The 16637-nt window shown below is 33.6% G+C and overlaps 1 long non-coding RNA gene across 2 annotated transcripts in view; it reads left to right on the forward strand.

Moving 5' to 3' along the window:
• The window catches only part of LOC123907795, a 30461-nt gene extending 15418 nt beyond the window's left edge, over positions 1-15043 (forward strand). The window contains exons 30-50 of one of the 2 annotated variants that reach the window (XR_006809410.1): positions 415-643; positions 737-812; positions 987-1005; positions 1122-1682; positions 2561-2637; positions 2835-2990; positions 3857-6118; positions 6640-7981; positions 8280-9600; positions 10335-10689; positions 10771-11054; positions 11582-11667; positions 11791-11862; positions 12004-12126; positions 12228-12380; positions 12934-13197; positions 13483-13572; positions 13697-13822; positions 13942-14068; positions 14221-14331; positions 14453-15043. This is a non-coding gene — a long non-coding RNA (uncharacterized LOC123907795). Of the gene's footprint in view, positions 1-414; positions 644-736; positions 813-975; positions 1006-1121; positions 1797-2560; positions 2638-2834; positions 2991-3856; positions 6119-6639; positions 7982-8279; positions 9601-10334; positions 10690-10770; positions 11055-11581; positions 11668-11790; positions 11863-12003; positions 12127-12227; positions 12381-12933; positions 13198-13482; positions 13573-13696; positions 13823-13941; positions 14069-14220; positions 14332-14452 lie in introns of those variants that run through there. The other variant, XR_006809411.1, reaches the window with a different exon arrangement.
• The last annotated feature ends 1594 nt before the right edge of the window (positions 15044-16637 follow it).

Below are 16637 nucleotides of genomic sequence, written 5' to 3' on the forward strand. Positions count from 1 at the left end.
TAATATTCCCCTTTTTTGCTGTTGCAACAAAAAAAAGAGGTTTACTAATCGTTAGTTGGTTCAGTGGTGATTGGCGCTGAACTTGGTAGGGAGGACCGCGGTTCGATCCTCCGCAACTACGATCGGGAGGGGGCTGGATCCACTCGATGCCAGAACCGACCCCCGAACCAGATTCAACTAGTGGTGGAAATAAAAGAAGAAGAGGTTTTCAATGTTTTGATTATCTCTGTCAATCTCTTCCTTGAATTCTATGTAAACAGTTGCTTTTGAATCGTTAATGATGCGAATTGAATGATTCATTTGATTTTTTGCTTCTTTATACACAAACATAAGTTAGTTTAACAATGAGAAAGTTATATATAGTTTAACATTTATATGCAATACAATTAAATGTGAATGTGTGTTTGTGTGAAGCAAATGATGGAACAATGCTATTGGAACAGATGGCTGTTGTTAACCAGATTGCGAAGCTGATGGTGGAGTTTATTGAGGAGTCAGGACTATGAAATTGGTGATGGTACTACTGGAGTTGTTGTGTTGGCTGGATCTCTTACAGCTTGGAGGTTTTGTATGACAAACTACTCACGATAATGACTGGAAATCTACATATTGCAAAGACTTTTGTAGTGTCTTTAACCATATGGTAAGCAAGCATGAGACTACGTAACAATTCGTATGGACTATTCTTGTTCTAATTTTCTGCTGTTTTTTATCGTTGCTTTGTTTGATGTGGCAGCTTGACAATAAATACATCGTTGCTTTTTGGAACACAGCATATTGAACAATTCTTCAGTCAATTTGTTACAACACTTGTAACCTTCTTAACTCTGGTCATTTACACTAGCAGTTCTACACACAAAAAAAACTGCCACATATCTTATCTACGTTTTCATTTGAATGAATCTTTCTATCTAAAATATTAAATATCATTGTCTGAGTTTCATTTTCTTTTCTTTCTAATGGGGCTCTGCAAAGAATTTGCCTAGATCATGCACTTCAAGGCTGGTAAGTTTGTGAACTATAGTTCTATTTTCTTATCATTGCGATTTCATTTTTGGTGTTACTCGTACTTCCGACTTTTAACTATGTTGCAATGATTTTTCCTCAATATGTTGTATCAGAAATCACCACACCAATTTTCTTTGTAAACGCGACATATGACTCATGGCAGGTTAGATTGTTTTGTTGCCCAATATAAATTAGTAATTGATGTTTTTGGTGTTAGCTTTGAATATATGAGATATACAACAAGTCTTTTCCCTGATCCTCAAGGGCACTGACAATCTGGCATAGCTGCAAGCTAGATATAAACAACTGCTCTTCTAATCAACTTGATCTAATGCAAGGTGAATTTTTTCCTTCATAGGTTGTCAAATCCCAAGTCCTAACTGCAAGATATTATAGAATTTATCTGACATCACTTTTACCATGACTTGATTGTCAGGCTTTAGAACACAATTTCTAAGAGCAATGATTGTAGCTTCAATTTCACGAGTAGATTCTAATTTATGAATGAATTTGTGTAGTTTATTTATCACGATGATTTTGACTTTGTTCTTGCTCTTGCCACCAAATCGCCTTCATTGCATGAACTGACTTGACGATTCCCTCTCGTAAGGTATTCGACAAGATCGACATGATTCGTTGCGTGTGACCGACTTGATGATTCCCTCTCATAATACGTAGGTATCTTCTTCCAACTTCTTGGGTTTTTTTTGGATTCTAGTTTCTTTTCAATTGTTTTCAATGTTTCTCATATGGGTTTTCGATTTCAATTCTTAGCTATTCTTCTTTCATTTCTAATTTCGTTCCTTTTATTATTAGGATTTATTGTTTTAGGTTAATCTTTTGGTTGTTTATTATCTAGTGATAAATTAGTAGCTTCAGTTTCACGAGCAGATTCTAATTTATTGATGATTTTGTGCTGTTTATTTAACACAATGATTTTGACTTTGTTGTTGTTGGTGATTTCTTTTGAATGATGAGAACTGGTTTTAAAAGCAATTATTATACTAAAATTGTTTTGGACAAGAAATGGTTTTGTGATTTTTTTATCAACTAGATGGTTGTGTGTAACATGTAGTCCACTTTACCTAGTAGAAACAGTCTTTGGTAGTTGTTTTATGTTCTTGTTTTTTTTAGAGTTTCTTGTTTCTAATTACTACACCCCACTTTATAATATGCCCTCACATATCCACCACTCTCACTCTTCATATCTTGAACTTAACTAAAAAAGTATCAAACTTATTTACCAAAAATAAAAACAATCTTTTACTCCTTTATCTACTAAAGTTTCAAACTTTGGAATCAAGTTCTTGTTTTGAACAAATTTTCATTGGTGGATCCGTTTGTTATTTTCGTTTTTTTTTTTTTTGCTATTACTATGTGCTACTTTTTTTTGGCGAAGACAAAAAAAAATAAAAATTGTGGCTGTTTAATAATGTAACATAAACAGAAGTATAAATAAGTTGTTTTTTCTTTTTCAGTTTCTGAATTATTTATTTCTAGGTAAGAATAGTGATCAAACTATTCTCTTTTATACATTTTCAAACAAAAACAGATGTCAGATGCAGGTCTTCTTTCTAATACACTTGCACTGGATGCAATTCACGATATTGTTCCCTCCCATGTTATAAAGTAAGTAAAGTTACCTCGAAATTGATTTGTGTTGTTTCTTATGTTTGATTTTTGTTGCAAAGCTATGGTGACCAAACACCATTAACTATTTGATTTTACGTAATGTTTATGACACACTAGCATGTCAAGACTATATTCTACAGTTGTTTTTTACATAACATTTACTGATTGAGGAAGTATGCTTACTTTGTTCCCAGTGTCACGGCCTTGTTTCTGTGCCTACTTTACTTGGTCAATGATCCAAAGGTAGTATATGGGGTGAGATTGAAATGCAGCAAGATGTCTTATGAGCCAAGCTTTGCATAAGATGTCTGGAATTGCCTTTAAAGACGGTTGTCCAAATATGATATAAGGTGCTTGTATTTAATTATAAGTTCCCTCTATTTGTATGCTTAATCATATGAGTTCAATGATATATGGCATTGTTAAATCTCTTGCTTTAGTTTTATGGTTTGAGTTTCTCGTCACTTTTGTAGATTGGTGACTATTATGGAAATCCAGGATGTTATCAAGCTATTTGGTCTTTCTACTCCAAAATATATTTGTCCCTAATATGAAGAACTAATCTGCATTTTCCCTACATTTTAGGCCAAAAGAGATGAATAAATTGGCCTTAAAGTTTGTACTACTATTTCACTTTTTTCTTTACCTATTCTATAGTTTTGTGGCCAATGACAACAATACAAGCCTTATATATATATATATATATATATATATATATATATATATATATATATATATATATATATATATATATATATATATATATATATATATATATATATATATATATATATATATATATTTGTTTATTTATTTATTTATCAGAATTAAATGGACGCTCTAGTTTTCTTTGTTTTTGCAATTCTAACAATTTTTTTTTTCAATTCCAACCTTCCATTCACTTGCTCATTCACTTCAGTCCCTTACTCTTCTTTGACGTATACAGACTTTCTATTTCTCCTTCTCAACTTTAACTGCTTTGCTTCATATACTCTATCTCTTTCAATTCTCATTGACCATTCTCAGTTTCACCTATGTTTCTAAACTTAGAATGTATCTTTTTTAACCCTGAAACATAAAAGGTTTCTTATGATTTTTATGTAATTAGGTTGTAATTGCATCTAACTTTTTGTTGTTTCATTTTCTTAGGCATTCATACAGGTTTTTGTTATTGATTTACCTCATCCTTTTCACCTTGACTGTTTCTATTGTGCAGGAGATTCTATTGTGCAGGAGAATGAGGATCGATATATTATACTACCTAGGAGATTCTGCTCTGTTTTCCTATTAATATAAATAAAATACTTTACATTTATTACAAACTCCTTTTCTCAAATATAATATAGCTCCATTACTAAGATATTGCATCTAAAAACGCTTTGCCCTTGGAGAGCCCCTTGATTGATTATTTGGCTTTTGTCAGGCTCACAACGTTAAATAAGGGTTTCGCGGGAGGCAACCTGTGTCCATTGTTTTATATTTTAGTTTATTATTATAATTTTATTATGTTGGCATGTTTGATTTTGTTTTTAGGAAATTCAATGTCTTTTTCCCAGAAAGTTGCGCTCAAGATTGCTTGGACCTTACATTATTATTACTCAAGTCTTTCTTCATGGAGCACTTGAAACTTTCATAGTTAATGGACAACATGCAAAACATTATGAGGAAGGGTTGCTCCAAGTGAGATATGTCGTTCGCCTCAGTGATTGAAAACTTTCTCAGGGAAGTCACTTTTATTCTCTCTCACTTATTTACTTCTGTGCTTGGTTGAATATTTTACATTGAAGACCATGCTCTGAACTAGCGTCGGGGAGGATATATATTTTGGCACATTACTTCTGCTAATTCTTGTTGAATGAATTTTCTGGCTTGTTTTAATTAAGTTATGCTTAAAAATAGAGGTTATGTCTTTGAGGTACCCTTGAAAATTTTATTTGACAGACTTGTTCAATGTTGATAATGGGGTTGTCTTTTGAAAGCTAATAATTAGCATAATGTGCTATGTTGACTATCTTTTTGTGAACTAACTTCTAAATGTGAGATTTGAGCCTATTTATTATGCATTTCCTTGGTTTTTGTTTTATATTTCTCGTCTGGTGTTAATAAGAAATGAAATGAAGAGGAGTGCTAGGGTCACACCCTCTAACACACTCTTTTAACACACACCAATAACAATCAGCCATGTCATTCATTTTTTTATTCCTATCACCTGTTACCGGTTTTGTTTTGATAGAGTATACAATTTATTTTTTTATATTTTATTTGCACTTAACTTTTCATCTTCGGTCTTCAATTTCTCACCAACACTGTTCATTCATGTTCCAGCAGGTTCTTCACTTCTCCTCTGTCCATTCACTTTTTCTCTCCTATTGATGTGTAAGAAAACTCAAACATAAAGATTGCCACCAACACAGGAGAATGGAACCCGGCCCAAAAAAATAATAGAATCACTCCGAAGAAATAATTTAGAAAAAGATCTGGAAAACACCTGCAACAAACATAGACCATATCGAAACTTCATTAATTGTTCTGTTATATGGTATCAAGGAGAAGAGCACCAAGCTCTTCATTCAAGCTTCATCATTTTCACCATCACAAACCTTCAATTTTCTTTCATCTTCAGCAAAATCAAATTCTAAACGTCACGATCTTCCTTATTCAATTCAAAACCCTAAGATTTCAATCTTTACAATAATCAATAGAACTCACAAAAGAGATGTTGACAAAAACGACCTTAATCGGAAAAGAATAAGTCAGATTGATCGGAGAAATTGCAGAAAATCCGAGTAACATTCAATTTTTTTTTTTTTTGTTTTTGACAAAAGGTTATATCTTGCAACCTGAACAACCGGTCAGCATGTAAGTGAATAAAAAAAAATAGATGACTTGGCTAATTGTTATTGGGGTGTGTTAAAAGAGTGTGTTAGAGGGTGTGACCCTAGCACTCCTCTTGAAATGAATTTTAACAGGCATCCTTGGATAAGGAAGACTGTTCTTCTCATAAAACTATCATTCAGCAACATCAGAAACTATCTTGTGATTCATGTCGCGACCTAAGTTGTGGTGATGAGAGCTACATTCCGGTTGCTGAATTGTCAGTATTTCTATAACTAGGAAATTCGTGTAGTTGTGCTTGTTGTGAGGGTTGCTTGAACGTAACCTCAAATAAAATCAAATCAAATTGAATTAATTTTGTTATTGGTCACACTTTGATCGAGAATGTATATAGCCTTTCCAAGCTCTCTCACTAAACTATATATTTGTTGTATAACTTGTTAAACAGTCACAATTCTCAAGGATATGTACAGGAGCCTAAACAACCCACAAGGGCTGAAAGGATGGAATGGTGGCGATCCTTGTGAGGAGTCTTGGATTACAGTATCCATCATCGCTCCTGCACTGAGAACGGTTAGCACCCCACACAATCTTCGTAAGCTTACATCCGCAACACATGCCCCTTTCGTTGAGGTCTCTCAAGGTTCCCTATTTTTTCCTTGAACCCTATGAAATTGTGTTCCACTATTTTCTGTTGCTTTTCCTAAAACATAAATTCGATTTTCATTCTTGAATCCTTTATTTGCTTCTATTGTGTTTGATTTTATTGTTCATTTCCCCTTTCTTGCTTGTTGATTTGACAGTTGAAACTCATTTTGAGAATTCTAGACGCCTCTAATTCATGAAAACTCATTTTGATATTGTACTCCATAGATAATTAGAATCTGGTAGAAAAATTATTGTTGATAGCTCTCTAATCAAGTTATTCAATTTTAAAATGGTTTTTTCCAATTTTTTATTTGGTTATTTTAATCTTGAAAAAGTTTCAAAGTTGTAGTTTATGTTTTTCTATTTCTTGGATTTTCAACATTGAGTTGTGACATTTGAATATATTTAATCAAGAATCATTGTATGAGCCTTGTTATATTTATATCCAATCCCTGAAATGGTTTTCTTAAGATTTAATTATAGTTTATATGATGATAAATATGTTGAATGCTGCAGACACGGTGGTGCTAGAGTTCAACCATTACACTTCTGGCTTAAGATGGAGACAGAATAGTATCGGTAGGTAAGATCATAGGGCGGAAGGAATTGAGGCTGATGAATTTTATGGGGGAATAAGATCACAGTGAGAATGAATTTTATCACTTGTTTATCTAGCAGTCCTTGTTTGATTGGATATGAAGCAAGTGAACAATGCATATCCATAAAATTTATATTTGAGCTATCATTCATTCATTCCTAATAAGCACAGTTCCGTTACGTGCAGCTTTCTTAGCTAGCAAGGCTTCAACTCTTGCTATTTTATATTTTGGCAGCTACTGCTCCTGCTTTTGGTAAGCCATGTTTTTTGAATTGGAATCATGTTTATTGTTCTTTCTTTGAGGTGTGTGAACTGGTATTCTTTTGGTCAGGTATAGCCTACTTTGAAAAACGTTACAACTTAGGGGAAATAAGTTTTGGCTGAAAGAGCCAATGGCTAGTCCTTTGTTGGTTACATCTTGTTAGTTAATTTTTATTTAGGGATGTAGCCCTTAGTTCTATTTGAACGTTAACTCAGCTATTCAATGTATTTAATGTGTTTTAAGGGATAGAGCTGGCATTGGTCAAATTCTGAATAGCTTAACCATACTTATTTACCTTGTCCTGTAATTATTAAACTATTTTAAACTTTTCAGTTCAAACTAAATAACTTTTCCTGTATCTGAATTATGTGTTTGGGTAATGTATACTACAAGCATATTTCATTTAGTTCGGTGGCTGTTCTGAGTCTGCACTTCCTAGTCAACCATTTTTCTTTTCTTGTCTTTGGCGCTGTAACTTTTAGGCTCGAGTGTTTAGGAATTGAATAAGTCTTAGACTTTGAATTGGAATTAGTAAGCTAGAAGAGATACTCCTTGGACTCTCTCCTCAGTAAGTATACTCCTTGAACTTCTCACTTATGTGGTTTATATACAAAAAGAGAAGTTAGCACTATTTTAAACATGAGTTAGTACCTAGGTAATACTAAATTTTTAAATTTAAGTCAAATTTATGTATATGCTGTCACACAACCCTTGAATACAACCAATTCTTAGAGTAAAACTAAAAGCAAAACTTAAAAATTGTCATATAGCATATATGCTAAAATACTATACCAAACACAAGATTCATATTGCATAATTGTGAACTCTGTTGTTAAAAGTGGCCGCTATTGTGGCGCGGCGTGGAAAAATCGAGGTCACTGCTACTAGCCGTGTCGTAGCAGCGCAGACGAGTGATGCGGTGGGAACTGTTGGGGTCGCAGGCGCAATTGCAGATCGGATCGGCGTTGATATCTTTTTATTGCTTTCTATTATTTTTGGTATACACTTTGCTTTTTATTCTCTTCTACAATACAAATTAATTTCTTTTTTTGTTCTCAATAATTAACTCATTAATAAAAAGTCAAACAATAGTAATGATATTCATAATAAAATTTATTTTTTATTCATTAAGTAATTGTGGTGTTTTGAAATGTTTATTCTCTTATATATTATCTTTTCAAAACAGATTGATGTGAGAAAGTAGAAAACAGATTGATGTGAGAAAGTAGAATAGCATTTCGATTGAAGAGTCATCAAAACAGATTGAAGACTCATCAAAACAATGTTTCCTTCCAGGGATTGGGGTAGGCGATTTTTCAGACTATATCAACAATTCACATCTTGGGACATCCTGAACGGCCTCTTGTGATAAGATATGTATCTCTTAATTATTTTACAAACTCTGTCATATTTCATAGAATCTTCCCTTATCTATTACGACTACACCAAATATAAAGTGATTAAACATTCAACGTTTGCCAAGGTATCCATGTATCAATGCTTCATATAATTTTGTTAATGTATTTCATAAATTTTTGAAGTTTTTGCGGTGTATTTAGGCTTACAATAGATAATTGCATGATATATTTTCCACTTCAATCTTAAAATTAGAAGCTTAGTTTATCTTTACTCTCTGACATGAACTGAAAAAAGTTTTGGTCTGTTTGCTATTGAATGTGTTTCTTTTTCTTTGATAGTAAATATTTGAAACAAATATTAGAGGAGCTTGAGACAGTTTTTTTTCCAGGGTAACTGAAAATGTCTTTGGCAGAGTGATTTGAGATCTTTTGAAGCGAAAGTTTCTCAATCTTTGTGAATGCTTATTAATCTAGGAAATTAATTACTTTAAGAATTATTGTTACTTTTTTTTGGAAGCAAATGACACAATTGAAGAAATTTTTTCAGTGGCCTCTTAGCGATTGGTACTCCAACATAATATTGAAATGTTCTTAGATATACGATATATTTTTTAAGTTGTGCCCCCTATTCTGGTTTCATGTTGTAATTCAATCAGGACTGATATACATAAGGTTTAAGTATTATAAAGTTACAATTTTCACACGAGCCAATATACAATAAGCTTTCTGCAGAGTATCTACTTGATTATATCCTTACACTTGCTGAATTGATCTTTTGGGAATGTTGAAATTATGATCTTCTACTTGCTTTAAGAGATCTTGATAAGCATTGCAAAACTAACGTTTAGTTGTCATAAGTCATGAATGAAGTTGCTAGCGGTTTTTAGTTGTCATAAGCCATTGATCTAGCCATAGAAGTAGATTTATAGTACCATGATATATGAATTGTCAGACTTAGTAGGAGAGAAGCAATTCTAGCCTGCATGGAGACATCAACATAATGTTTTCAGATAATTCAGATTTCCATCATTTGTCTTATCCTCGATATGTCTATTTTTTTCCATTTCAAAATTGATTTCTTGTGATGTTCCTGGCAGATGCAAAAAGCATTCGGTTTAGAGAAAGTCCTAAAGAAGGGTGGGATCTGGAAAAATATTATGGGACTGATCAAAAGAAGGTCGCCGATGATATTTTGGTAGAACATACTAGTTATACTGCAAACAATATGGTGGGAATGATGGCATGCCTACTTGCTCTAGGTATTTTTCACAATTCTGTATGTATACTTTTTCCATTGTTCTTCAAACTACATATTTTATTATTCTTACTTTCCAGAACATATAGTTTTCCTTTTTATATTCCAATCTCTGTTTAGTTTATCATTTATCATTTTTTTTGGTGAATATGCAAATTAGTTCTCAAATAGTTGTCCTTTCTATTTCTCCTTCTCAACTTTAATTGTTTTGCTTCATGTACTCTATCTCTTTTAATTCTCATTGACCATTCTCAGTTTCACCAATGTTTCTAAAATGTATCTTTTTTAACCCTGAAACATAAAAAGTTTCTTATGATTTTTAGGTAATTAGGTTGTAATTGCATCTAACTTTTTGTTGTTTCAATTTCTTAGGCATTCGTACAGGTTTTTTTTATTGATTTATCTTATCCTTTTCACCTTGGCTGTTTCTATTGTGCAGGAGAATGAGGATAGATATATTATACTACCTATACGAGTTGCTCCTCTGTTTCCTATTAATATAAATAAAATACTTTACATTTATTACAAACTCCTTTTCCCAAATATAATATAGCTCCATTACTAAGATTTTGCATCTAAAAACGGTTCCCCCCGAGAGCCCCTTGATTGATTATTTGGCTTTCGTCAGGCTAACAACGTTAAATAAACGATTCGCGGGAGGCAACATGTGTCCATTGTTTTATATTTTAGTTTATTATTATAATTTTATTATGTTGGCATGTTTGATTTTGATTTTAGGAAATTCAACGTCTTTTTCCCAGAAAGTTGCGCTCAAGATGGCTTGGACCTGACACTGTTAGTCAAGTCTTTCTTCATGGAGCACTTGAAGCTTCTGAAGAAGATGGCATCACTTTCATATTTAATGGACAACATGCAAAACATTACGAGGAAGGGTTGCTCCAAGTGAGATATGTCGTTCGCCTCAGTGATTGAAAGCTTTCTCAGAGAAGTCACTGTTACTCTCTCTCACTTATTTACTTCTGTGTCTGGTTGAATATTTTACATTGAACACAATGCTCTGAACTAGTGTGGGGGAGGATGTATATCTTGGCACTTTACTTCTGCTAGTTCTTGTTGATTGAATTTTCTAAATGTGAGATTTGAGCCTTTATAAGGGGATACATTCTAGAACTTGTCTTGTGTTCCACTGAAATTGAAATGCATAAAATTGCAGGGTAAGGGGACATATAAGAATGAAAAGGCTGGATTGACACTTGCTGATCTTGCTTACCGACGTGCAAAAGCAGTAAAGGCCACCAAGAGGGCACTAGACTCTGGCAAGATTGTGAACAATCCTCAAAAGAAATCTAATAAATCTAATCCTTTGTGAAAGCCTTCCTCTTCAAGGCTAGAGGAAATGCGGGAGCTATTCCAGACTGACGTGAAGGATAAAAAGCCGAAACAGAGAGGTTCTGGAACAGGAAAGAAGGCGAAGAAGTCATTGAAAAGCAAGTCAAGGTATCAATTGAAAAATCTATCACATTTTTGAAACTCTTATCTGATCTTTTTAGGCATCAATAGGAATATTAATTTCGTTCCTGATCAACTCAATAAAATGTCTTTTGTTTCTGTTTTGTGATTAATGTGGAGTTGTGGACTGAGGCTTTCTATAGGGCAACTTAACAAATAATGATATAATCCTTTTCATTTTCTTGGTGCTAAAAAAATGTCTGAATATTTTTTACTTAATATCTTCCTCTAAATAGAAAGCAGAACATATCAGTTAATAAATTTGTGATATTTTCTTTCTTTTCCAGTGTAAAAAAATATGGTTTATCATTTCACTTCCATAACCCTCCCTTGTATTTATGTCCCTATAGTTCATAGTTGTAGTTTCCCTGTGTTTTGGGTTTTATTTTTGTCTGTCCCCGTATACTATCAAGGAGATGCTGCTTTTTTTTCCTACTTTACCCTTTTATCAAAATTCAAATACTTTCATACCCCTCCACGCAAAACAACATCCCACGTAACATATTAACTTCTAGGCTGAAAATTCGGTTGCTGAAAATTGAGAAAGATGACACTTCAATTTGAAGGAAATTTGACGGGAAGAGAGGGGCTACATTTAACGGTGAGATTCATCCCATTCCCATTATATTTTAATTATTTTCCATTTTCATGTGGAAAATTGACATAAATTCTATTGCATTTCAATCTTCTAACTTTACTTTGTTTTCATTTTTTTTCTTTGCAGAAAAGTGGTTTCTTTTATCAATCACAAGTTTCATAACACTGGCAGGGTTGCAATGCATGACTCATAATTTTTGTAATGCCAATATTTCTTTTCAGTAAACTTTCACTTTATTGTCTATGGCTTTGTTCTCAAATTGAGAACCCAAAATCTGCACTACTCACTAACTCAAGTTGTTTTGCATAATATGTTGTCTATGGTTTACAATGTTTGCAGCTGTAACCAGTGCTGCCATGCTGATGGGTTGCAGTTCCCAAGAATTAATAACGGCATTATCTACCCATAAAATCCAACATGGCGAGCGAGGACACTGTTGCCACATGTGTGACATTATTGCTGGTTTGTTTATTACTCAAACACGTCCGTTCAATTTTTCGTGGCTCTAAATCCTCTATATTCAGTATGTTTATCTATCTATCTTTTTCACATTCTATTGTCAGGCAATTGAAACAAGAGATACAATTGCCAAATTTATTTATGCAAGCTTGTTTTTATGGCTTGGACAACAAGTTAACAAGTCACTTGCAGTGGGTGAAAAACATACAGAGAAATTCATTAGTATCCTTGCTTTTTATGGGTCTCAGCCATTCCAGGTATTAAAAGTTTCAAACTTTGGAATAAGTTCTTGTTTTGAGCAAATTTTCATTGGTGGATCAGTTTGTGTTATTTTGGGTTTTTGTTGAAATTTATTCTAATTGATTTATTGTTCCAAACCGTCTTGGGTAATTAGAAAGGAAATTAGGGACTGTTGAGCTCTATGTAATTTGTTATAATACAATGTTAGTTACCTAGTGGATGTTATTCTTTATCAATTTTAGTGACTTGCTTTCGGAACTCTTAACTACCATTTGGAGAAATAACTATTTTTTAGGATTGGGAAAAGAGACCAAGTTAATGGTTGTTTGTGGTATTTGATATTTAGGTTTCTATTCTTATGTTCTGTTAACTTCACATTCAGTTTAATGAAATTTTCCTCTTTGTGACCATATAACGAATCATTGAAACAGACACAAAAACTAGAAACACATTGGCACATAGACATGAGTACCTGTAGTGCCAGTGTTTGAGACGTGTTGGTTACTAGACACACTTTCAATCTGAAATGTATTTAAGAAGTTAATGTGAGATGCTGTTCTTAAATTTCAGTATGGGAGATACCAATGCGAACTACTTGTGGAGGACTTGGATAAGAATTGAAATTGAATCATATTGAATAACTCGCTATCTTCTCTACATATTATTTCTTTGACATTACCAATGTGCTTTATATATGAAGTTGACTAAAATTTCCTATTCATATAACCCATTACACCATTGGAGCACTGTGAAAGGCAGAATAAATCGTTGACAGAAATCTGGCCCAACTATTTTAACCCCAAGCTTTCTTCAAGGTTATCAAATATAGTTGAGGTAAACTTTCACCGCCTTTTCTCAACTTTATTTTTATTCAGAAGATAACACTGAAATTGCATATTAACTTTTATTTATTAAAGTTGAAGTACATTTATCTATTCAACATACTTTAAGACATGAACTAATTTTTTGTTTTTGTTTTCTGGAGACAGCGATTTCTTGTACGTAAACTCTTTTTTTTTTCTCCAAATTTTTATTTAGTATTCCAAAATAGTTTAAACATTTCATAGATGGTGAATTTTTGGTTGACATATACTGAACTAGAGCAATCCTTGTGTGTAGGAAAGAGTTGAGCTGCGGGAGATTTCATTCGGATCATTCCCTCCTAGCTTGGCGTTGCAAGGGATGCGATGGTGAACTATGGGTGATCAGGTTTTAATTCTCTTCCCATTTCAAATATGACTAGTAACTAAAGTTTTTAGATATTTAATTACAAGTATATTATTCTTAGTGTCTAATGGTATTTGGGGAGATTAAGAATTGATACATATTACAGCGAGTCATGCAACTTGGTTTTGATTGGGACACCAATTAAATGAGCATTTTAATACTTGCTAAGCTTGCGAAGCCTTTGATGGGAACTACACGAATTGTTATTAACATTCTTCATATCAAGGGAGGTGTATGTAAAGCAATATTCTTTCCGTTTTTGTTTTTCAAACTTAACAAAAGGTATATAAAGTAGGAGATTATAAAAAAATAAGTTGGTTTGATATTTCTACCATTCAATTCATTTTTCAGCTTATCTTTACACCGACTCTTGATGGAAGAGCGCTTTTATACTCGTTTGTATCAGCTCCTGAGGTGAGTGCAGGAGTTGGCTTTGGATGCGGCGGGAGTCAGTCACTTCCAGCTCCTGAGTGGCCTGGTGCGTTTCGACTATTATCTTCCATGCTCACAGTCTTAGCAAATTTCTGATATTTTTTCATTATTTTATTTCTTTTCCATTTGCCAACGTTCTACTTCTTCCCTAAAGGATTCTTTTGTTTCTAGCTGATTGTAAGTTTAAATGCTATGCAGGAAAAGTTTTTACTGACACCTTGGATAAAACTTAATTTTGGCTGTAAACACCAAGGGTTCTTGAGCTGTCGTATGGAAGTAAACTTGTAAAAGAAAATTATGTAGTTCAAGGTAATACTGATGTGGCGTGTATATATGAAAGTTTAGTAAATTAGATATTATATATGTGTGCATTTATTTATTGCAGGATTTCTTACATGTATTCCTGATTCTTTTGTGTTTGTATATCTAGAAAGAATGGTTCTCCTCCTTTATGTAGTAGAGGCTATGATGTGGAGTCTCCGTACTATCGAGAACTGCAAAATTGCGTAGGAGGAACACATAGCAGCCGTTGGATTTCTATTGAACAGAGGGCAACCTGACCTTCAAGGGATCACCCGAAAAAGAATGAGCTTTCAATATATGCTAACATTTATGGTAACTGTTATTGGTTTCATAACTTTCTCGGGTGTAAAACATTATTACATTGATGGTTTGAGCAAAGCCTCATACTTATTTATGTTCAGGTAGAGTATACAATTTGATTTTCTTGGTTCTAAAATTTATTTGAGTTGTGAGAAGAGACTGGTTTTATATAGCAGCACAAAAAAAAATGCAGTTTGTTTTTTTAAAAAAAATGCAATTAATATTTGATACTCTGTTAACAAACTTATAATTTATTGGAACTCATGCCTATGATTTAGTAATTGATATATAAGTGTATTCTTCCAGCAATTACCCATAAATTTGAATTAATATTGAAAAAGACTTACTTCCAGTGAAGAACTCCTGTTATGGACAGTTGAAATAGCAGTTACTTGCATTATAAGTACATATTGCTTTATGCATTTTCCATTCTTCTTTTATTATTGTAGAAATATGATGCAATAATACTGTTTACTATGCTTTATTTAGTTTCCTAAAATAAGAGGAACTTGGTAATGATATTACCATATCTCCTCATTGATTTTCTGTTTTATTGTGAAGTTATTAGGAGTTAATAGGAATTATTTATTTCCGTTTCAACTTCTAGGATAAGGTTGAACCAAGAGGCTGCTTCCTCTACTTAAAACTATTGTAACCCTATTATTTTGATATCAATGAGAATACAAAAACCTTTTATTCTCTGAAATTCTATATGGTATCAGTAGCAAACCGATCCTTCCCATGACCAAATACGGCATGGCTATAGAAAGAGATATCATCATGCCCAAAGAGGACGAAAATGCATCCTCATCACAAATCAAAACTAATCCCAATGTGGCCTTGGAGACAACTGCTCATCTTCCCATTACAGGACACAAACTGAATGGGAACAACTACCTCCAATGGTCACAGTCAGTCTTGATGTTTGTCAGTGGCAAAGGAAAAGATGAATACCTCACTGGTGAAACTGTTGCACCAAAAACAGGAGATCCAACCTTCAAACTATGGAAGACCGAAAACAACATGGTCATGTCATGGCTAATAAATTCCATGACCAATGAAATAGGTGAAAATTTCATTCTCTACACCACAGCTAATGAGATATGGAATGATGCAAAAGAGTTCTATTCAAGCAAAAACAACACATCAGCCATCTTTGAGATTGAGACAACGCTGCAAGATCTAAGGCAAGGAGATCTCTCAGTCACACAATTCTATAACACCCTTACACGTCAGTGGCAGCAGCTTGATGTGTTTGAAGAGCATAAATGGACCTGCACAGCTGATTCCAAGAAATACAAGGAGATCGTGGAAAAGAAAAGAATTTTTAAGTTCTTGATGGGACTCAACAAGAACTTGGATGAAGTGAGAGGAAGAATACTTGGAACCAAACCTCTACCAAGTATTAGAGAAGTATTTTCTGAAGTGCGTAGGGAAGAAAGCAGGAAGAAAGTGATGCTAGGAGAATCCTTTGTTCTGCCTGTAGCAGAACAGTTAGCACTAGCAGCCCGTGGAGTCCATAATCATGCTGGTGACAATCGTTTGAAAAATACGAAAAGGCTATGGTGTGACTATTGCCAAAGATCTGGTCACACACGAGACACATGTTGGAAAATACATGGAAAACCAGCTGATTGGAAGCCCTCAAAACATACTAGGGACAAGGAAAGTCGGGGAAATCATGTCTCAAGTGAAGAGGGAAGTCATGCTCCTCAATCTAGTCCTTTTAATCATGAACAACTTGAAGCTCTTCAAAAGATGTTCTCGCTGATGTCCTCCCAAAAAGGTCCCAAAGTTGCATCACTAGCACATAAAGGTAATTTCTTAAGTGCTTTTACTGTTAAAACTGGAAATCTGAAACCATGGATAGTGGATTCAGGAGCTTCTGACCACATGACAGGGGATAAATCACTATTCCATCATTATAGTCCATGTTATGATGGATTGTCTGTAAAAATTGCTGATGGGACACTCTCTAAAGTGGCTGGTACAGGTTCAGTCATTCTCTCCGA

Source organism: Trifolium pratense, linkage group LG2 (genome assembly GCF_020283565.1).
Source record: "Trifolium pratense cultivar HEN17-A07 linkage group LG2, ARS_RC_1.1, whole genome shotgun sequence".
Lineage (NCBI taxonomy): Eukaryota > Viridiplantae > Streptophyta > Magnoliopsida > Fabales > Fabaceae > Trifolium > Trifolium pratense.